The 24,117-nt window shown below is 44.0% G+C and overlaps 1 protein-coding gene across 3 annotated transcripts in view; it reads right to left on the minus strand.

Moving 5' to 3' along the window:
• ADAMTS2 (ADAM metallopeptidase with thrombospondin type 1 motif 2) overlaps positions 1–24,117 on the minus strand; it is a 226,253-nt gene that overhangs the window by 162,945 nt on the left and 39,191 nt on the right. The gene's annotated exons all lie outside the window — the stretch shown is intronic.

Consider the following 24,117-nt stretch of genomic DNA (forward strand, 5'->3'; position numbering starts at 1 on the left):
AGAATGTGGGAAAAAGGGAACCCTAGTACAATGCTGGTGGAAATGCAGACTGGTGCAGCCACTGTGGAAAGCAGTATGGAGTTATCTCAAAAAATTACAAATGGAACTGCCATTTGACCCAGCAAACCCACGTCTAGGAATATATCCAAAGAAACCTGAAACACTAATTCTAAAGAATATATGCACCCCTATGTTCATTGCAGTGTTATTTATAATAAGCAAGATCTGGAAGCAACCCTAGTGCCCATCAGTAGATGAGTAGATAAAAAAGTGGTGGTACATTTACACAATGGAATACTATATGGTTGTAAAAAATAAGGAAATCTTACCTTTTGTGACAGTATGACTATCCACCTGGAGAGTATTATGTTAAATGAACCAGTCAGAAAAGACAAAGACCATATAATTTCACTCATATGTAGAATGTAATGAACAAAATAAACTAATAATCAAAGTGGAGCCAGACTCATAAACACAGAGAATAGAATGATGGCTATTGGGGCAGAGTGGTGGGGAGGTTTGGGAGCTGGGTAAGAAGGGTGAAGGGATTAAGCAAATTAAAAAAAGAAAGACTCCTGGACACATTGCCAGAGGGAGGTTGCAGGGAAGGAGGTGGAAGATGGTAAAGGGGGATAAATAGTGACAGAAGGAGACTTGACTTGGGGTGGTAAACACAATACAATATACAGATGATGTGCTGTAGAATTGTACACCTGAAACCTGTATAATCTTATTAAACTATGCCACCCCAATAACTTCAATAAGAAAGAAGTAATAGAGGTAACGTTTAGGCGAGTTTTGCGCTATTAGTGTGTTCTGTATGTTTGAGATTTTTGCAAAGAGCAATATATCAAAACAGACAATTTGGAGAAAAGGGATTAGGGGAAGAAAGAAGAATAAAGAGAGGAAAATGTAATAAACCAGATTCCCACAAGTGTGCCTTGTGGGTTATGTACGGGCTGGGCTAAGTCAGGCAGCACCCGGGTGGCTCTTGCAGGACTCAGCCTCTTCAGCCTGAGGCCAGACTGTCCTATGCTCAGCCCTGAGCACCGGAGCCCTGGGAAGCCCTCCAGGAAATACAGCTAGCCTCTCAGCCAGGACACAGGGGTCAGCAGGTCAGGCCCAGACCCTAGGGCATCACGAGCCTGCTCATCTGTCACCAAAACTCACACTCACTCCTATCACATGTGCCTGCTGACATTTTCCAGGGCTTGCTCAGCACAAAGACTGCGCTGGTGCGTGTCCCCAGTCACAAATTAACATTCACATAAATAACAGGGCGCTCTCCACTAAAGAAGAAAAATGACTCTGATTGCAGGCACATTTGCCAAAATAGCAAAAAATGGAATTTTTCTTTCTGAGCTCCTGGGCGCCAGCACACCGTGGCCTTGAGGTGTGAGGTAGAGGGGAGCTCAGAGGATAAAGTCCAGGTTCCTCATTCAAGGTCTTACTGACAGCCCCTTCCCTGGGCTGGCACTTAGCCCTGGGGCAGCCCAGCCGGCAGAGCACACACACCAGCTGGAACCCAAAACCTCTGTGCTCTATTCCCAGCAGGCCACCCTGCCTGCCAGAGGCCATGCACACCCCGCCCTTCCTCCCATCATCTGATGTGGCTAGGCCAGCGTGTCTGAGCTCCACACACTAGCCTGTCCAGACAGAACCTGTATAATGTGGTCAGGAGGCTAGTGTGGCAGGGGCACTAATCTAGGCATGCCAGTGTATTCTTTTCCCCTAGAGGTGTGTTATTTGGAGTGCTGAGGACAATTATGAAGGGGCTAATTCCCCCATAACCAATGTCATTGTGTCAGGGCCCTTGGTTCAAGGTCTCTTTAGTCACCTGCACCCACAAAGCTCCAGGTCTCATAGACACGGTCACCTAGCCACCCCAGAGCCCCAGGAGACTCAAACTAGTGACAAAGTCCCCAGTCCTGTTGCGAGGCCCACAGGCCTGGAGACTCCACGCCTTCCCTCAGCATCCACACAGCTTTACCCCTCTTCTGCTGACTTTGATGCTTCGAGAGGAAGCTGCCAACACATCCACCCACACGAGGCTGGACCAGCGCCTTCTCCAGGCCTGTCCTAGTCCACTCAGTCATCATAACAGTGTGCCACAGACTGGGGACTTCAGCAATACACAGTTATTTCCTTGCAGTCCTGGAGGCCGGAAGTTCGAGATCCATTGACAGAGTCGGTCCCTGCTGAAGCCTCTCTCCTTGGCTCCGAATGGTCACCTTCTGTGTCCTCACATGGTCCACCCCTCTTACATGTCCAAGTTTTTTATTTTTTTTTTTTAAAATATATTTTATTGATGTTTTACAGAGAGGAAGGGGGAGAGATAGAGAGCTAGAAACGTCGATGAGAGAGAAACATCGACCAGCTGCCTCCTGCACACCCCCCGCCGGGGATGTGCCCGCAACCTACGTACATGCCCCTGACTGGAATCGAACCTGGGACCTTTCAGTCCGCAGACCAACGCTCTACCACTGAGCCAAACTGGTTTCGGCACCTGTCCAAGTTTTAATCTCTTCTTATAAGGACACTAGTCACATTGGATTAGTATCTCACTCATATGACCTCATTTTAAGTTAACATCTGGGAAGATCCACCTCCAAATACAGTCCCATTTGGAGTTACTAAGAGACAGGATTTGGACATATAAATGGAGAAGGCATAGATCAGGCCAGAACAGCCACTGTGCGTCCACATCACCTGGATTTGGAGCTGCCTACACCAGAGTGCCAGGTGGTCCCTGGGCCCAGGATGGTAGAACTGGGTACGGCTACTGTGGAGAGAGCATCTCTGGGCAAGAGGAAGGAGGGGTACCTTAGCAGGCAGGAATTAGGCAGGAGAAAGGTTGGGACTCCAATAGTGGATCATACCAGGGCTGGCAGGTGGGACTGTCCATGCTCCCTCCTTCTGCAGTGGGCATCCCCACTCCCATGACAGCAGTGAGTGCAGGAGGTAAGAATGCTGCACAGCCAGCCAATGAGGAGCAGCATGAGGACCTGCCTTCCAACCAAAACCCCTGTCTGGGGTCCAACGGGGCCCCGCTCCAGAGCCCCATGGGCGGTTGCTCCAGGCTCATGTTATTTCTTCCCTCCTGGGGAGAGACTGGATACATAATCGAGATCAGCTAGGGCCCCTGCCAAGGGATCCCCAGGTGCCCACAGCATCCTAGAATTTTCTGGGGATCCTAAGGCTGAGCCTCTGCAGCTGCTGGAAAACAGGAGTTGCAATTCTACATGAGGCAGCACATCTGAAACAGGGTACTGTGTCCTGTCCAGAAACAAAGCCTGGTCCGGGTGCCCAGGAGGCCATGTCCTGCTCACCACGTGGGATGTTCCCCCAGGAAAGTATGGAATGCCAGAGGGGAGACACCAGCACAACAGGGCCCAGTTGCCTGGCAGGTGGGTAGGATTGCTACCCAGGGAGCTGAGGAGCAACTTGACCTGGAACACCCTTAACCCAGGCCTGTTAATATAGGATCAGGGCAAGGGCAATCAAGGCAACAGCAGGAAGTGACATCGGGCCCCTGGTGAGAAAAGTGACATTGGAGCCCTGGATGGTTTGGCTCAGTAGATAGAGCATTGGTCTGTGGACAGAAGGGTCCCTGATTTGATTCCAGTCAAGGGCACATGCCTGGGTTGTAGGGGGGTGTGCAGGAGGCAGTCAATCGATATTCTCTCTCATCATTGATGTTTCCATCTCTCTCTTCCTCTTCCCTCTCTGAAATAAATAAAAATAGATTTTTAAAAATGGGGATGCCAGGTCATGCTGACAGCTGTGAAGGGAAGGTGTGCTGTCCAGTGGATGTGTCCCTCGGAAGCATGACAGAAACAAACATCCTGATGGGGTAAGTGCAGGCCATGCCCATGAAAGTCCTGTGATTCCCCGTGCGGCACCGGCTCAGCCTTCCTCTCCCTAAGCCTTTTTCACCAAAGGCAGAATGACGTATTGGGAGGTTAAGACTTGGGGAGTATGGGTGGGGGTGAGGAGTGGAGAGGGTGCTTCATGTCAGCATGTGCTGGGCTCAGGTCTGGAAGTTTCCAGGCAAAGGAGCCTGGCTTTCACCTCTTACCCTGGGCTTCACCGCGCTGAGTTCCCACTCTCGGCAGCTCAGGCCTAAGCGGCCCTGCCTTACTTTGGTTTCTTTCAAAACTGGCTTCTTTTCTTGCTCGGATCTCTGGGGCCCTCTGTAGTATCCGGGGCAGGCTGACCGCCGATTGTCCTCTGCCCAGCAGGCAGCCGTGCCAGGGCCTGAGGCCTTCTGCTGCCCCTTCTTATCCAGATTTCCTAAACAAAAATCAGGCCACACCATCTGACAAAAGATCTCGTCTAGTTTATTTTTGGGAAGAGAGAGCACCAAGGGCCGAGTTCTCTGGGCCTGGGCCAGGCTGCTCCACAAGCCCTCAGACACTGTCCCTGCTGTGTCCTCACTTGTCTAGCATTGATCCAGGGCGAGGGGCTGGGCCCCAGGGCCGATGACCTTGGAATGGTTATTAATTCCAGAGCTGGGATGGCAACCCACAGAGCCCAGACAGGGAGCCCAAGCAGCAAGGCAGCAATAACTGAAAGCACAGAATAAATGTAGGCTCAGTGGGCCCATAGTCCCTGGACACTGCAGGGAATTCCGGGGTCTCCCCTCCCCACTGCCAGGGGTCTTCAAATCTGGCTTCTTACAAGAGACTGGGTCACCAGGTATCACACTGGGAGACAGTGCCAGAGTCCCAGAATGAGAAAAGTGACATCAGACAGATGTCCAGCACACTTCCATACTCCAAATGCCCCCATAGACATCCAAGGCACAGCATGGCATCCATGCATGGCAACCCAGTTCACTCACCAACAGTGCCGAGGCTGGAAGCCAGGCGGCTGCCAGCCCCATGCACCCAGGCTACCCCTGAGAGTGGCTGTTTCTACGCTGGCTCTCACCAGCATGGGCTCCCTCTCTCCTCTAGGACTCCATTGGAAGCAATGCCTCCTCCCCTGAGGCAGCTTACCTTACCACCCCATGTGAAACGGAGCTGCCATTCTGGAAAACAGTGTGGAGGTTTCTCAAAAATTAAAAATAGAACTCCTATGTGACCCAGCAATTCCATTTCTAGGTATATACCCAAAGGAACTGAAAGCAGGGTCTCAGAGAGATATTTGCACACTCATATTCACAGTAGCATTATTCACAATAGCATGGAAGTAACCCAAGTGTCTATCAGTAAATAAATGGATGAGCAAAATGTGGTCTATCATTGTAATGGAATATCACTCAGCTTTAAAAAGAAAGAAAATTCTGCAGTATGCTACAACATGGATGAGCCTTGAGGACATTATGCTAAGGGTAATAAGTCAGTCACAAAAGGAGAAATACTATATAATTCCACTTACATGAGGTCACTAGAGTAGTCAAATTCATAAAGACAGAAAGTATAATGGAGGTTCCCAGAGACTGGGGGAGTTGGAGGGGAAGTTGGTGTTTAATAGGTACAGAGTGTCCGCTTTACAAGATGAAAAGAGTTCTGGAGATGGATGCTGGTGATGGTTGAACAACAGTGTGAATGTATTTAATACCACTGAACTGTTCGCTCAGAAATGGTTAAGATGGTAAATTTTATGTAAAATATATTTACCACAATAAAAGATAAACTTTTAATAAACATTCAAGCAAAGCATTTAACTTGAACGTAACCTTGCTTGCCAAATCTGGGATAATTTGAACAAAATAATAAATAATGACAATAAAGGATTATAACCCATAGATTAAATAAATATACAGAATGTTCACTGGTATAAATACATAAACTATAATAATAAAAGCATAATATGCTAATAATATGCAATATGCTCATCCAGATGACCTTACGGACAAAGTCACAGGGCTATGAGGGAAGCCTGGGAACCCCGGGTCTTGGGTGCCAGAGGAAGCTGGTGCCAGCAGCCAGGGGAAGGAAGGCCTATTTTTCCATGAATTTTGTGCATTGGGCCTCTAATAAATGGGGCAGTAGGAACAGCTCAAAGTGGGTTTCAGTTGATAAGTGTAGAAGAAATGATGCAGAGGGAAAACAGCCAAGATAAACATCACAGTAAGAATTGTAGCAGTTAAGGCTCATCCCTGGAATGTAAAATCAGTGGGCAAAAGTATTACAAGAAACAGAATGCTTAATCTGAATTTGCTTAAACAGAATTGCATAATCTGAGAGTGTCTCCCCAAGACATATTTATGAAAGGGAAAAACAGAAGGTTTACACGGAAGAACCCAGAAAGATGAGGGGAGGCTCTCAAAGTGATGAGGATCATGGCCAAGAGCAGGATAATTCCACATCAAAAGCCTCACCATGGCCTGCTGGGGGGCGCACACCACTTCTGTTATACGCCTGCCCCACAACACAGCCCCCACCTGGCCTGAGCAAATACATGGAAGCCATTCTACAAAAAATATGCCTGGAAAGACAGGCTGAGAATCTCTCTCTGACTGGAAGACACCGAAGAGACACAACAATTAAATGCCATGTCAGAGCCGGCATGGGATCCTGAATCAGAAAAGACAGAAGTTGGAAAATGGGCAAAATTTAGATGCAGTCTGGAGTCTAAGGTGACTCTCCTGGTGTCAATCCCTGCTCCAAGTCACACAGGATGTTTACACCATCAGAAGCTGAGTGAGGGACGTACAGGAAATCTCTATGCTGTTCTTACAACTTTCCTCTAGGCCTAAAGTTTTTTTTAAGTTAAAAAGTTTAAACATGTAAGATTAAAACTGCACCCTAGGCTGCTCTTGGCACCCTCTGGCCAGTTTATTTTTCACTGTGCACTAGTTCCCCTCTGGGCACGTGTTGGGTGTCTCCTCTCAAAACAAACACAATAAACAGGGTTTCTCGAGGGCATGCCCACGTCTAGGGTCAGCCCTGAATGAACAGGAGTTCTAGGGGACACAACAAGTACGAAGGTCAGAGGAGGAAGGGAGCCCAGAAAATTCCAGAAACACCAAAGAAAGCAGTGTGGCCAAGGCAGCCCACTCAGGCAGAGGTCAGGCCTGACCAGATCATGTGGGCCTTGTTGCTGCCTTCTGGACATTCTCCAACCCTCCACACTGCACTGCTGCCCAATAGATGCCCTAGGGCTCCAGGACTCATGCTATGAGGTTGTTCCATGGACCTGGGCAAACAAGCCGCTCCCGCTGGCTGAAGGGATTTTTTTCTGTGGTCGTGCATGGAACTAAGCCACCAAAGCTATGGTGACACCTTGGTTTTGGTGATTCATCCAACACAGAATGAGCTCAAGCCCTGGGCTCTGATGCCCATAGTTGGGTCTTGAGTTTGATGGGCATGTGTATGCCTGTGAGTTAGCTCGTGTTCTCCCATGCTCCAAGTGCAGTGCCACCCTGACTAGAGCACTGGGTGCTGGGCGGACGAGAGCAGGACTCCTTTGTCCTATGCACCCAGGGCAGTGGCCCCACCCATACCCTCAAGGCTCCTGGCCACCAAAGGGTACCCTTCAGCTCTGAAGTTTCTCTCAGAAATATTGCTCTGTTCTCTTTGCCTCCAAGCAATGCTAAATGTCATATTTCTCCAGCTGGTCTGCTGAGAGATAGCACAAATGCAGCCACTCCTCTCATCTGCTTGCCCATGGTAGTGTGAAGGCAGGTCGAGATTGTGTCCTGGGAGTACAGTCTAAGGAATGCAAAGAAATATAGCTGGAAGGTGTGTGATTCTTCACTAACACCAAATAGTTCTAAACAGTCAACCTAACATGACTAGAGATGAACTGTGGGCTCACAGTTTTCTGCATACAGATCTGCATAATCTCATGGTCTTCATCAAGAAAGCACGGGCACAGCTTTTGAGAGAATCACGGAAACAACCATTCCTGGCAGATGGATGAAGCTGAGGCAGGAGATACACCATAACCAGCAGTAAATATGTAAGATTCAGGAATGCAGGGCAGGAGCTCTCCAGCATCTCTACATAAATGGGTTCCAGAGAGCCATAACTGCATCGCTATCTTTTCCCTATTGGGGGGGATATAAATATAAAATTAGCCAGAATTAGCACACGTCACAATAAAGAACATGAACAGCTGATCCTGGACCTGAACAGGAAAAGACAGGGCACGCACGCTAAGAAGGACCTTTGCATGTACTGATCCGATGGATGGTAAACAAATGGGTTTATTTCCCCATTCTTGTAAGCCGGTGCCATGATATCCCACATGGTCTCACGGATCTTGTAACACTTTATTAATCATATTGTTTATACAAACAGGGGCTCTGCACACCCAGGGACAGCCCTGCCTCTGGGAATAGTCTAGGATTGTTATTAAGGAGCCCATGTTGGGAAGACGGGGGTCAACCACCCACTGTGACACTCTCTTCCTGGGACAGAACAACAACATGGCTAACCTGGGCCCCCATCCTGACCCAGAGCCCTGTCCCCTGCCCACTCAGCCTCCTAAGGCTCCGGCCAGGTCCTCCAAGGTGCCCACTTCCAAGTCTCCATCCCCAGTCCCCCACAGCTTGCCTTTAATTCCCCTGTCTAAATGAGTCACATTGGCCCCACACTGACCTCTGTCCCTGTCTTCCTAGAGGTTGTCAGGAGCTCCATCTATGGGGTCTCCGGGGCTGTCCTTCCTGAAGTTCCAGGCACTAAGACCTCATCCTTACAGGTGAGGGGCCTTCTGACTCACACTCAGAGTTACATGCTCACCACAGCCTCCCTCCTTGTTTACAGGGATTGGATGCAGAGAGGCAGTCTGAACCTTCATCCCTCTGCTCTCCCAGAATAAGGGGCACACATTGTGTTGCTTTGTCCCATAAGACTCATGCTTTTTCAAAAAGTGCCAATCTTTACAAAAGAGGCTGGATGCTATGTATTCCTTCCCCTAAGTCAGTGATTTTCAACCTTTTTCATCTTATGGCACAAATAAACTAATTATTAAAATTCTGCAGCACACCAATATATATATCTGTGTGTGTGTGTGTGTGTGTTTGTTTGTGTGTATGTGAGTGTGTGTATTGCTGATCTGATAAAAAATATGTATAATTTTGATTCATTCACAGCAGTCAGCTAGTGTTATGCTGGCTGTTGTCATTTTTGACAATCTACAGGGAAAGAAGTCAGTGACCCTGACTAAATAGTAAGGTATTTCATGTTTTAAAAATTCTTGTGGCTTACCAGTGTGCTAACTCAGGTTTTGTTTACATGTCAGAAATTAGACTTGAAGCTAAAACTAACATCTCAATGTGAAGAGTGGTTTCCCCTTTAACTACAACGATTCAGGTCCCTGGACTAAGATATACGTGGAAAACTGCTTTCCTTCACCACCGGTGTCTGGCAGGACCACAGCCCAGGGCACAAGGGACATCCATGTTCCATGGCTGTAAACCAGAAGGCACTCGTGACCTGATAGGACCCAGGCCAGGACATGCTCTGGAATTGGCCTTCCAAGGTGGTCTTTGTTTTGTCTTGTTGTTTTTGGTGCATCCTGAGCTCTCAGGTTAATGCCTGGGACCTGGTAGCCTGCAGCCAGAGCTAACAGCCAATTAATTTGAAGTGATGACCTTTCCTTAGCAATTTGATCCCATAAACAGAGATGACATGAGCCTGTGGTTAGATGCTCCATTTGGGTCCTGAGTGCTGCCTCAGCAGGCCCCATGTCTGGTGCTGAGCCCCTGGTGCCAAGCAGCCCCAGGTAGTTTAATCTATCAGGCACAGTCTCAGCATGGTCTTGGGTGTGCAGCTGTGGAGCCAAGAGTGATGACCTTGAGATCCCCACTTTCAGTACCACATGCTTTGGGAAGTGGCAGGCTTCCCTAGACCCTGGCCCCATCCACACACAAAGCATTGCTGCAGGATTCCACCAAACCCTCAGCATGGCCTCTGCACAACATTCCAGCTCCAGGGCCAAGTGGGAAAGCTTCTAGAGTCTGCAGGAAATGTCAAGATTATGCCTGAAAATCCCTCATTTCTCTATCAAGTCGAGTAGCTGTGGGTTTTGTGGACATCTAATACAATAACTCTTTTCCACACCAAATGTTGAGGCCCAACTAGGTGGTCTAAAGAAGGAAAAACAATATGTCCGCATGCAAACATCAATGCTGAGAAACTTTCTGTCTTCCTATCACTGTTGCCTCCTGAGCAAGTGGGGCAGGAGTAGGCAGCCTGGAAGACTCCTGCTACACAACCCATTGGTTTCTGCTCTATAACCAGGCCCCTAGCACCTTCCTGGAGGTTGCTGGTTGAGTCACCATCACAATTTGATAGGACCCAGCACAAGGCCTGGCATGTACAAGAGCTGAATAAATAGGCTCAGCATTGGAAAGGAACACTGGCTTTGAAAAGACACAGAGAAGATTGTAGCCTCTGCTTTCTCCCTTCCGAATGATACGCAGTGCTGGTTGCTTTCCAGTCCCCTTCACCTCTGACCTGCCCTGCACCAGAGGCTGGCTGGACTGGCAGCCTCTCCCTGGCTCTCAGCAAAGGGAGGCGCCAACAGGAAGTCAGAGGCTGCAGAGAGAGAGGCTTTTCCAGGGGTTGTCCCCAAGTCCCACCCACCCCTGTGGCTTCCCTTATCCTGCTTGCATATTAATAAGACATGCCTTCATTCCATTCCCTTCCCATGGAATATCCAAATGAACCCTGGGTTCTCCAGGTCCCTGACTGATGGGGGGTTGTCCACTGAGCAGTGCCCAATTTCATGGTCCCGGATGATGATCCCATCTGTTAGGTCCTGAAGGATGAGACCTCCACACCCAAGCCTAATTCTTGCTCTTAGCTCACAGGGTTAGCTTGCACTCTGCAACCACCACTCTCGCAGACAAAATCCAAGACCTGCCTAGAACATTCTGAGCCAGGTACACAAGCTCCTCTTGCTGATGTTGTGGGCCACCCTGAACAGGAGGGAAGAGTCAATGTAGACAGTAGGCATTTAGAAATAGCTAATTGAGATACACCCTAACTTCCCTTCCAACTGTAACAAGTCTATCGGTCTATGATGGGAATGAGAGGATATGTAGGCCACAGGCCTTGGAAACAGGCTGCCATGAAGGGGGTAAGACCCTCCAATTCAGGAAATCCCATCTGAGAGGGATGCTCTCTGGGCCAGTTTAGGGATTACCATATGCATGTGTACCACAGGCCTACTGAGGCCCCCTCCTGCCTAGGGTATCATACCTGGCAGAGAAGGTTGCTAGCCTTGCTATGCAAGTTGATACCTCACCGTTGGGGGAGGAAAGAGAATGAGAAACATATAGACAAGGAAGTCTCAGGCCAGAGCAAAGTCTTACTTAGGACAGCAAACAGCTACCCTGGACCAGGTCTAATTCATCCTGAACATGGTTATGAAACTTAATAGAAAAATCAAAGTCAGCTCTTGAAAAAAAACAACACACACATTTTAAAAAAGATAGTAATAATAACAAGCAATAAGAATCCAGCCTGTTTACCCACAACTGCCCTCCCCTGACGGCCATCTTGTGGCAGCCATCTTGTGTCCACATGGGGCAGCCATCTTGTGTGTTGGAGTGATGGTCAATTTGCATATTACTCTTCTATTAGATAGGATAATTGAAGTGCAGCATCGAGAAGTTTAAGGTGTACAGTATCCTGACTTGACTGACATATTACAAAACTATTCCCATAATAACTTAACACCCATCACCTCATATTGATACCAAAACAGGTTTTTTTCTTGTAATGAAATCCAGTTTGAGTTTAAAAGAATAAATGTCATGCTGTTTTAAAGATTAGCTAAAGTGCCCCCCAAAATGCACTTGCAAAAAACAGAAGGTCTTTAATATCATAAGAAGGAAATTCAGATCAAGAAGCATAAAAGGACTATAAGAGACCCTGTTTACTGACAAGTCATTGTGGAAATATGTAGTCACAGAGTTTGCAAACCCAGTAACACAGCATCTGCCACTGTTACAGAAACAAGGGGAGAGAGTGACAAAAAGGCGGCATTGGAGGGAGACTTTCCAGGCCTCTTGCAGCTGACAGCAGATCTCCTGATTTGAGCACTAGGGCGGAGGTTGTTTTCATAATGAAACAAGCAGGGCTGATTTATGGGTGGACGTGACAGCTGATAACTGAAAACACAACGGAACATTAATCTTGGCCTCTCCTGCCAGCCCAGCCTGAATGCCCGATCTGTCTCCCTGGTCCCTTAAGCCCCTCACTCTCAGCCTTCTGCCCCTTACCAGCAGAACCACACTCCAGACCCCTACCAGATACTGCTTATTAAGAGGTATGTGGGGGAGGGAGAGTCCCCACCAGACCCTGCCCTGCCCACATTCTCTGGCCTTCCATGTCTGTCTCTTGACTGTGCTCTCCTCACACCCAGACTCCAACATTTAGAGCCTGGATGGTCTGCTAGCAACTCTCGCCCCCCCGCACCTCAAGATCCCTGGCTTCAACTAGGCTCCAGCATCAAGGGGATATCATGCCAACCCTCCATATTTTAACTGATACTGCTGGTGATGTGACCCCCTCATCCCCTTTAAGATGAAGAAAAGCTCCAATCCACATTTCTCCACTCCCCCACCCCCACATTTACTCCAGAATCTCTTTGTGTCCCTTGTTCTTTACCCCATCTACATCTTCCTTTACAGGGCTTCTTTTTCTCGGCCTAGCATCACACCTGGGTCTCTTTACAATTCTAAGCAAGAAGACCTTCCATTTACCACAAAAACCTCTGTTCCCCTTTACACCTACCTCTTCCATCAGGTTGGCTTGCACTGGCCCTCTACCTATGTTTCCTGTCCTTGGCACACAGCACCAAGGCCCCAACCCCACTTCCTCTGAGCCACCAGGGACCTTCACACCATCCCCTTTCAGCTTCGCTCTGGCCGACTCTGGTTTCCATGGCACCAGAGGCTCATACCTCATTGGCCTTATTGACACAGAACACTCATTCCCTTCAAAAAGTCTCCTTAACAATTACAAAGCTGAGCAAACATCTGAAGGCAAAAGCAATTTCAAAAATTCCCAAAGACTCAGAGCATCCAGGTCGTCTGTCATATTTACAACTCAGTGTCTGGCCTGGACCTGACATCTCTACCAAGTCTCCATGGAGACTGCTCTTCTCCTTCCACCTGACAACTGTGGAAAGCGCCTGAAGCTCTGCAGAGCCCCAGGGGACTGGGCGGGAGTTGATGGATGCCCAGAAGACATACCTGACAAGAGGGTACAGATGGGCTCTCTGTCACGGAGAGAACTGGAGATGCCAGGAAATGTTTGAGGGGGTGAGAGTGAAGGAGGGCAAAGCAGGCCTTGCAGAAAACTAAGTCTGGGGTGATTAGAGGTGTGGGTGATTTAACCGTGCTGAAAACCTTTGGGTTGTACTAGGAATTAACACCAAAGGAACAACCTAACACCCAACCACTCTAAAACATTTTAAACTTTCCTCTAAATAAGCCAGGTTATTGGAATAAAAAGCATAAACACTTTTTAAATGACAATGAGAATTCAATGCATTAAGACTTTTGTATGTTGAGACCAAAGCTGCCAGCAGAAGCAAATTCACAGCCTCACATGCTCCATAATTACAAACAGAATGAAAATAAAATGAGCACTGAAGAAGGCAGGAGAAAGCCCCCCAAAAATGAACCTAAATTAAATAATAAAAATAGTGTGCACAGTATGGTCCCATTAATGAAACAATACATGTAGTTACAAAGATGAAAAATAGTCCCCAATGTATCAGGGGTGACCGCTTTGATTTTATGACTAGTGTAACCAGTTAGTGCAGGCACAGTGTTTTACTGTTCCAGAGGTCCAATATTGCTCTCACTGGGCTAAATTCTGAGTGTTAGCAGGGCTAAGATCCTTCCAGAAGCTTTAGGGGAGCATGTGTTTCCTCGTCTCCTCCTGCTTCTAGAGGCACTGCATTTCCTGACTTGTAACCCCTTCTTCCATCTTTTTTTTTTTATTTTTTTTTATTTATTTTTATTTTTATTTTTTATCATGCAAGAACTGAGGGTATTTTTTCTATTGATTTTTTAGATAATGTGAAATAAGGGAGGAGGAGAAGAGAGAAACATCAATGGTACAGAGGCATATCGACTGCTTCCCTCCCACACATGCCCCGACTTTGGCACAGGGATCAGATATGCAACCTAGGTACATGCTCTGGACTAGGAATCAACCCCACAACTCTGGTATAAAGGCCAAGGCTCTAACTACTGAGCAACACTGGCCTGGGCCCCTTCCTCCATCCCTAAAGCCTGCAGGGTAACACCTTCAAACTTCTCTCTGATCTCCTCTTCTATCTGGGGCACTGGATAATCCAGGGTAGTCTCCATTGGTAAACTCAGCTGAATAGAACCTTACTTCTACCTGCAACTTTAATTCCCCCTTGCCAAGCAAGAGACAAGTGTGTCCACAGACCCTGGGAATTTGAACGAGGACTCTTTGGAGGCCAGGTTTTTGTCTCTCGCAGTGGCTGGGTGAGGGTGGTAGATTTTCACGGTTTTCGTTTTCTTCCTTATACTTTTCGGCACCATTGGATGTTGTGGTTTACAAAGAGCACATGTTTTATATGCTAAAAAAAATAAATAAATTTTAATCGTAAATGTAACAGAAAACCAAAAAAGAATAAAAAAGAATAGCACCCGTCTTGCAGGCCCCACTGATGTTGTAATACCATTTTTAACCAGTCTTTTGTCTTCCTCCCCTGACTGTGCCCACAAAACAGGACAGGACAGGACAGGACCCTTTCCTTTCTGTGTCCCTAGCACTGAGCACATGCCTGTTAGCACAGCAGGCTGAAACTAATGTTTCTCAAACCTCCTTGGTCTGGGGGAATGATGTGAACACTCAAAAATGTACTTTCAAGCCAAAATCCAAATAAACACAAGATATGACTGAAAAGTCCTCATACATAAAACTTAACTCAGGAATGATCTGGGAAAGGCCAGCCAGCAGAAAGATACAGCATTAATGCTCCAACTCTAGAAAAAAAAAAAAAAGAAAAAAAAAAAAAAAAAAAAAAGAAAGAAAGAGAAAAGCCTTCCTCTGTACAAAGCCAGAGAGAGATGCTAAAAGCCAGGGAGGCCCCACAAAGCACAAGCCCCGAACACTGGTCGAGACCTGCTTTGGCTGCTCACCCTGGCCAAAAGGCATAAGCTGGTCCCACTGCAAGAACGCCCCCCTGTGACCTGGGCTGAGGCTCTAAGGGGCCTCACATGCACCTACCCCTGCACACTACGAAGAAACCTCAGAGAGCACAGGGACCCAACCTGGCTACACCATCCCTGAATACCCTCAGAGGGAAGAAGACCTGAATTTGAAGTACCACCAAACCAGCAGTAAGTTTGCTAATTTTTATCTTCCAGTATCCCTCAGCCTGGACACCAGGCAGTTCAAACTCCAGAAGGAGGCACTAGATTGCAGACAAAGAAAGAATGTTCTAACACAGAGAGAATAGGGGAAACCCCATTTCTATTTATTTTCTTTTTTCTTTTCTCCATCCTCTCACACTCCAGTCTATGGCAGCTCACAGGCACCTCAAAATCTGAGGGAAGGGAGCCTTACTCTACGATTGGAAGAGCAGTGATCCTGGGAAGCTGGAGCAAAACCCTGTTGCTTTTTTCTCGGTGCCCTTTCATGCAGTTGCAGGAAGGATGCAACAGCACGATAAACAGAGCTCCAAATTTCTGGCCAGAGAGTATTATGGAGACTCAGAACTGGAAAATACTTGAGAGATAATGGACACAGTGAAGCTTGGGAAACTGATGTCATACATTTGTTTATAATCTCCTGGGCTCACCCCCGCGCTGTGCATGCATAAACTGTGAGAATGAAACGATGAGACAGACTAATGCCCTGGTCCCATTGGGGGTGCATGAAAAGGACTGATCTGTAAAGCAATGCAAAGGCTTTGAAAGTGAACCTGACATTGAAACCAAAATCTGTAGAAGGCAGGTTACAACTTGTAACTTGAACTCAACTGGGGCGATTATCTAAAAAAAATAAAAATGTCAATCTTGTCCATGCTATTTAAATAAGCATTTAAAGAAGACCCAAAGTCTCATAGCGTAGTATCAAAATATCCAGGATGCAATTCAAAATTACTTGGCCTATGGGGAAAAAACATAAAAATCTCAACTCCCATGGGAAAATACAATCAACAAATACAAAAAGTAAGATGAAACATATGCTGGAATTATTTGACAGGATTTTAAAGCAATTATTATAAAAATGCTCCACAAAGGGCAAAAACTCTTGCAATTAATGGAATGATAGTGGTAGCAATAAATAGAAAAATATTAAAAAAAAGAACCAAACCAAAACTTTAGAACTGAAAAATATGATAACTAAAAAACAAAAAACAAAATACAATTATTAAATACGCCCAATGACAGAATTAAGATAACAGAGGAGTCAGTGAATGTGAAGATAGATCCATAAAAATTATTCAATTTAAAAGCAGAGAGAAAAAAATTAATAATAGTAAGAGCCTTAGAGACCAATAGGAAAATACCAAAAGATGTAACATTGAAGTCATCGCTGTTCCAGGAGAGGAAAAGAGTGCAATAATGAAAAAATAACGAAGAAATAATGGCTAAAAATTTGCCAAATTTGGTGAAAGATACAAACCTATAAATTAAAAGCAAAGGAAATCTCAAACAAATTAAATTAAAAAAATCTATTCCCACACTTGTTGTAATCAAACTAACTGCTGAAATCTTCAGACAAAAGTAAAATAATTAAAGCAGCAAGAAAAGAATGGTGCATTACTTCTAAGGGGAAAAATGAATCGAATGACTACAGATTTCTCATCAAAATCATGGCTTTCAAAAGAAGTGAGCATATTTTTAATATACTCAAAGAAAAGAACTACCAACCCAGATTTATTTTTAAATGATTGACTTTTTTTAGAGAACAAGAGGAAGAAAGAGGAAGAGAAACATCAACTTGCTGTTCCATTGTTGTCCACTTATTTATGCATTCATTTGTTGTTTCCTGTATGTGCACTGACTGGGTCTTGAACTTGCAACCTTGGTGTATAGAAACAATGCTCCAATCAAATGAGCTACTTGCCAGGGCCCAATCTAGAATTTTATTTTCAGCAAAAATATTCTTTAATAATTATAAAAAAAGATAAATACTGTGCTTGCCTTCTCCCATGACTACATCAAAATTACAACTAAATTATAGAGCAATCATCCTTGAGAACCACTTGATATCTAGCTGAATATAAATTCTACAATTAAGAATATAAAAAAGAAGAAACATCAAGACTGATAGAAGGGAATGAGATGGGAAATAAGCTGGCTCCACATCCATATGGCAGTTGAGAATTGGGAGGAATAGCTCAGTTTCAGAAGTCCCCCAGGAAGAGTGAAGGGTCTCAGGTACACATCGGGCTTCCCAGACTGCCGTACCAGTGCCAGAAAGAAAACTCCCTACAACATCTGGCTGTGAAAGTCAACACAGATGTTGTCCAGATGAGATAGAGAGCTGCTTGAAACTCTACTCTAAATTCAGAAGAGTAGCGGGATGCCAAATTAATAATCAATATCAGTTGCATTTTTATATACCAATAACAAACTACGAGAAATAATTAACAATTCAATTTACAATTGCATCAAAAAATAAGATGCCTAGGAATAAATTTAACCAGGAGGTAAAAGACCTGTACCAAACAACAGGGGGTGAGGGTGAGGGTGAGGGCAGGACTGGGGAGATGAGGGAACATTGGGAAAATAAGGACACATTTGTAATACCTTAATCAATTAAAAAAATACATTAAAAAAAGAAAGTGAAAAATAAAAAAATTGAAGAAAATACAAATAAATGGAAGCATATACCATGCTCATAGATTAGAAGAATTAACATAGTTAAATGTCCATACTACCCAAAGTAGATTCAATACAAATCCTATAAAAATATCAATGTCAAGGGGAAAGAAAAAGGTAGCTGAATAGGCAGAAGTGTCATGTACCTCCTCTTGGGGCCAGGCCAGAAAAGCAACTAACTCAGAGAACATCCACTAGAATTAACAACTTAGACACAGCTGAGGAGACAATTTTCAATAAGTAAGGACAGAGTACACCTAGAGAACACCACCTTCTAGCAATAACCTGCATGGAACCACCAATGTACTCTGGCAGTGAGTGGCACAGTACCACCTGGAAGGCTCCCAGATGGCTATAGTGGGTGCTTCTCAGAATGACATCCCTGACCAGGCCTCCTCACCAGCCCATAGGATCTGGCCCTAGGAACCTGAAGTGATTGCAGGCCAGGGGGGCCCCTGTGCTCTATCCCCACCCCAGGCCCTTGAACCATGCAACCAGCCTGACACAGAGCCACTTGGTGCCTGCTTCACTCTGAGCGCTCGGACCTACTGCTGGGATGACCCAGAGAAACCCAGTGTGCACCCCACTTTGGGCCACAGGAAAGCAAGGACTGTACAACCCAGAGCAGCCCATGCCCGCTCCACCCCAAGCCCAGAGACTTGCTGCCAGGGCAACCTGGAGCAACCCAGTGTGCTCCCCACTCTGAGCCACAGGAGAGCATTGCTGGGGCAAATTGGACCAATCTGGTATGCCCAGCCAGGGGTCACAGGACCATGCTATAAGTGTGCTGCCAGAGGGATCTAGGGTTCCACCCTGCAAAGGGTGCCGGGGTTGCTCAGCAATTTGTGGGCAGGAGGGCTCTGAGTCCTCACAGGGAGTCACACACCAGAGGAACTGAGCACGTGCTCCTGCCAACCCCGAGCATCTGAAGCACACAACTGAGGGACCAGATCTTTAGAAGCAGGGGGCACAACTCAGAGCACATACAGTAAAGGTGTGGGACTCAAGGCAGACACAGCCTCTGGGCTAATGAGTTCCAGATCATTGGACTGATCATCTCTTAAAAACTTAAGCAGGGTGCCCAAGGCCAGAAAGAGACAGAAAAATGGGGAGACAAAGAAACCACTACCAAAGGAAAGAAAAGGAGGGATTGCCAGAAAAGGAACCAAATGAAATGGAGGCAAGCAATAAATCAGAGAAAGAATTCAGAGTAAGGGTCATAAAGTTCCTAAACCAGCTAGATGAGAAAATCAACAACATATGTGAGAATCAAGAGGAAATGAAGAATGATATAGCTGCAGAAAAAACAACAACCTACAATGAAAGGTTTAAAGAGTAGACTAGAAGAGGCGGTAGTTTTGCAGGCAAAAAAATGGCTAGGGAAGTTTATTACAACCAAGTCAGCAATGCAAGAAATGCTAAAGAGACTGTTGTAAAAAAGAAGAAATAGAAAGAGAATAAGGAACACAAGCATAAAAAATAAAAATAGCAACAAACAAGTACCTATCAATAATAACCTTAAATGTAAATTGTATTAAATGCCCCAATCAAAAGACATAAGGTGGTTGAATGAATAAGAAAACACTACCCATATATATGTTCTCTACAAGAGATCCACCTCAGAACAAAGGACTCACACAGACTGGAAGTGTAGGGATGAAAAAAAATTGCAGGCAAACAGAAAAAAAAAAAAAAATAAAAATGCTGAGGTGGCATTACTTTATCTGACAAAATAAACCTCAGTGTAAAGACCAGAATAAGAGATAAAGAAGGATACTTCATAATACTAAAGGTATCAATACAACAAGAGGATATAATTCTGGTAAAAATATATGCATCCAATCCAGGAGCACACAAATATAAAGAAGAACTTCTGTAAGATATAAAGGGAGAGATCAACAGCAATACAATAATAGTAGGGGACTTTAATACCCCATGACATCACTGGATAAATCTTCTAGACAAACAATCAACAGAAACAGCAATCCTAAATGACTCACTAGATCAGATGGAACTAATTGACATCTTGAGAACATTTCACCCAAACACAACAGAATATACATTCTTCTTGAGTGCACATGGGACATTTTCAAAGACAGACCACATATTAGGACACAGGCTGTCTCTTTAAATTCAAGAAGATAAAAATAATATTGCAGGTAAAAATAATTATGCAAATAATCAAGCATCTTCTCAGATCACAATGGCATAAAATTAGAAATCAACAACAATAAAAACAATTAAAAACAAATACTTGGAGGCTAAATAGCATGTTATTAAACAATAATTAGGTTACCAAAGAGATCAAAGAAGAAATAAAAAGCATCCTGGAAACAAATGAAAATGAAAAGGCAATAATCCAAAATCTATGGGACACAGTAAAAGCAGTCTTGAGAGTTCATAGCATTACAGGCCTACCTCAAAACAAAACAAATAAGAAAAGCTGTAGTAAATTGTCTAACCCTATAACTTAAATAATTAGAAAGAGATCAACAAGAAAAGCCCAAGGTAAGCAGAAGGAAGGAAATAATAAAGATCAGAGTGGAAATGAATGACACAGAGACCAAAAACAACAACAACAACAACAAACAAACAAAAACAATATGAAAGATTACTTAAACCAAGAGCTGGTTCTTTGAAAGGATAAACAAGATTGATGAACCTCTAGCCAGGTTCACCAAGAAACAAAGAGAGAAGACCCAAATAATCAAAATCAATGACAATGTGGTACCATCTCACATCTGTTAGAATGGCTTTCATTAACAAATCAATAAATTGACAAGTGTTGGTGAGGTTGTGAAGAAAAAGGAACCCTCCTCCAATGCAGACTAGTGAACCACTTTGGAAGACAGTATGGAGTTTCCTCAAAAAACTAAAAATGAAACTCCCATTTGACCCAGTAATCCCACTTCTGGGAATATATCTCAAGAAACCAGAAATACCAATCAGATGTATGCACCTCTAGGTTCATAGCAGCAAAATTTACAATAGCTAAGATTTGGAAACAGCCTAAGTGCCTATCAGCAGCTGAGTGGATAAATAAAATATGTCCACCTACAAAATGGAATACTATGCTGCTGTAAAAAAGAAGGGACTTTTACCATTCGCAACAGCATGGATGGATCTGGAGAGTATTATGCTAAGCAAAATAAGCCAGTTGGAGAAAGATAAATATCATATGATCTCACTCATTTGTGGAATATAATGAACAACATAAACTGATGGACAAAAATAGATCCAGAGACATAGAAGATTGGACAGACAGACTGTCCAATCTCAGAAAGAAGGAAGGGGAGGAGGCGAGTAAGAGATCAACCAAAGGACCTGTATGCATGCATATCAGCATAACCAATGAACACAGACAGTAGGGGGTGAGGGCATGTGCTAGGGAGTGGGAGTGGCTGGGGATAGGTCAATGGGGGTGGGGGGGAAAGGAGACATGTGTAATACTTTAAACATTAAGGAATTTAAATTACCAATGCCAGTTTTCACAGAACTTGGACAAATAATACTAACATTTGTACAAAACCACAACAACCCCACATAATTGCAACAATCTTGAGGAAGAAGAACAAAGTTCTGATATCAACTATATGACAAAACTTTAGTAATCAAAGCAGCATGTTAGTAGCATAAAAAAGACATATAGATAGTCTCTTCAATAAATAGTGTTGGGAAAACTGGATAGATACATGGGAAAAATTGAAACTAGATCACCTTCTCACATCCTATACAAGAATAAATGTAAAATAGATTAAAGACTAAAATATAAGACCTGGAACTATAAAACTCTTAGAAAAAAACATGGGCACTAACTCTCTGACATTGGTCTTAGTAATGTTTTTTTCTGGGGGATGTTTCCTTAGGCAAGGGAAATTAGAAAAAAATAAACAAATGGGACTACACCAAACTAAAAAGTTTTTGCATAGCAAAAGAAACCATTAACAAAACAAAATGACAGCCTACTGAATGGGTGAAGATATTTTGCCAATGACAATATCCGTTGAGTGGTTAATATCTAAAATACATAGGAACTCATAGAACTTCACACCAGAAAGACAAACAATCCAATTAAAAAAAAATGAGCAGAGGACCTGAATAGATATTTCTCCAAATAGGACATACAGATGACTAATAGACATATGAGAAGATGCTCAATATCGCTAGTCATCAGAAAGAAACAAATCAAAACCACAATGAGATATCACTTTACACAAGCCAGAGTGGTTATCATCAAATCAACAAACAAATCTTGGCTAGGATGTAAAGAAAAGGTAACTCTTCTGCATTGTTGGTAGGATTGCAAATTGGTACAACCACTATGAAAAACAGTAAGGATGTTTCTCAAAACATAAAATCTGTAAATAGAATTCCCATATGACCTACTAATCCCATTTTCAGACATTTATCCAAAGATATCCAAAACACTAATTAAAAAAAGTGTTTTGTTATGTTCATTGCAGCATTATTTATAATAGCTAAGACAGCCTAAGTGCGCATTAACAGACAACTGGATAAAGAATATATGATACATATATAGATATATATAATGGAATATTACTTGGTCATAAAAAGAATAAAATCTTACCATTTGTGACAACTTGGATGAATCTAGAAGGTATTATGCTTAATCAAATAAGTCAGACAGAGAAAGACAGATACAATATGATTTCACTCATCTGAAAACAAAATAAAGAACAAACAAAGCAGAAACAAGCTCATTGATACAGAGAACAAACTAATAGTTACCAAATGGTAAGGCTGGGTAAAAAACAGTAAAGGGATTAAGAAGTACAAATCGGCAGTTTCAAAATAGTTAGGGGGATGTAAAGTAAAGCATGGGAATATTGTCAATAGTAGTGTAATTACTATTTATGATGCCAGGTGGGTACAGACTTATCCGGGATCACTTTGTAAATTATAAAGAAACTTAAATGATTCAAATTGAGTTGTAAAAATGTTAATTTTAAGTATACAGTGAAAAGCAAGATATGATTATTGTAATCCCTGGAGGAACCACTCAGTCAAACACCCAGATAAATCAAAATTAGATAGGAGCCAGGCCCGAAGCAGCAGCAGCCAGGCCCGAAGCATCCAGGCCCAAAGCCGCCAGGTCCAGAGCATCAGCAGCCAAGCCTGGAGCATCAGCAGCCAGGCCCAGAGCAGCCAGGCCCAGAGTGTTCTGGGTTCAAAATGAAAGGAAAGAAGAAGCAATGCAGCCAATTCGGGTACCAGAGTGTTAGGTCCATCATCACAATGGACTCAGAGAAGCTCCAGTGTCCCTTCACCCAAAAGGACTGAAAGTTGCCCAGATGACAGCAAAGTGGGAGAAGAAAACTGAAGCAAGGGACTGAGGTGCCAACATGGAGTCATCTGAAGAAATTAAAGACTGAAGTGGAAGCTACTTCTTTAATCATGTTCCTGCTCATGCTAGCATCTGTTAGCTTCCAGTCTTCTGCAAAGTCTTGTGCAGCAAGTCCAAGGACTCTGAGTAAATCTACACCAGCAACAAAAGAGACTCATTTAGTAGCTAAAAATATTAATATGTCCATAATTCTGATTTCTCATTTTGTTTTTTTGCATTGGCATTGTTGTTATTATTTAATAGCCAGAGTTTTGCTCTTGAATTCAAATTTTGAAAATAACATGTATGTGGTTTAGTTTTTGCATTGACATTGTTTGCAATTGTTTTTAATTTTAGAGCCCTATTATTGATGTTTAAATTTTATTTTAATTAGTAAAAAAGGGTGAGATGTAGAGAGCCGCCTGAGAAGGCACATGGACATTCTTTTAATTCTTATCAGCTGAGCCTGAGGACACTGGCAGAATCCTCTTATCAGTACTGATTTCTTAATCCATGTGCTTGGAATGAGGAACAAATAGGACCTTGACTCACCCAGGTCTCCATATGCTAAATCTTGTACCAAAAAATAAGGAGCATACCCAGATTTTGATGAATAGGATCTGGGCACACCTGAAACTCCTTTTGACCTTAAACTCCCATTTGGAAGCCAATAAAAAACAACAACAACAACAACAAAAACACACAAGGGAATTAAAAAACCTGATGAACAATATTAACTGTTGAATATAATAGAATCAGAGGTATGGAAGGGGAGTGGACTGATAATTCTCAGGGAAAAAAGGAGTGGAGGGTGCGGTAAGAGACTGAACATAAACTGTGCACCTATGGATGAGGACAATGGGATGGGGGAGGGAAAGGGCAGAGAGTGGGATAGGAACCTGGTGGAGGGGAAAAAAATGAGGAACTTTTGTAATAATATGAACAATAAAGGTTTATTTAAAAAAATTAGATACTAGCCCTGGCCAGT

This window comes from Pipistrellus kuhlii, unplaced genomic scaffold (genome assembly GCF_014108245.1).
Source record: "Pipistrellus kuhlii isolate mPipKuh1 unplaced genomic scaffold, mPipKuh1.p scaffold_m20_p_21, whole genome shotgun sequence".
Taxonomy (NCBI): Eukaryota; Metazoa; Chordata; class Mammalia; order Chiroptera; family Vespertilionidae; genus Pipistrellus; species Pipistrellus kuhlii.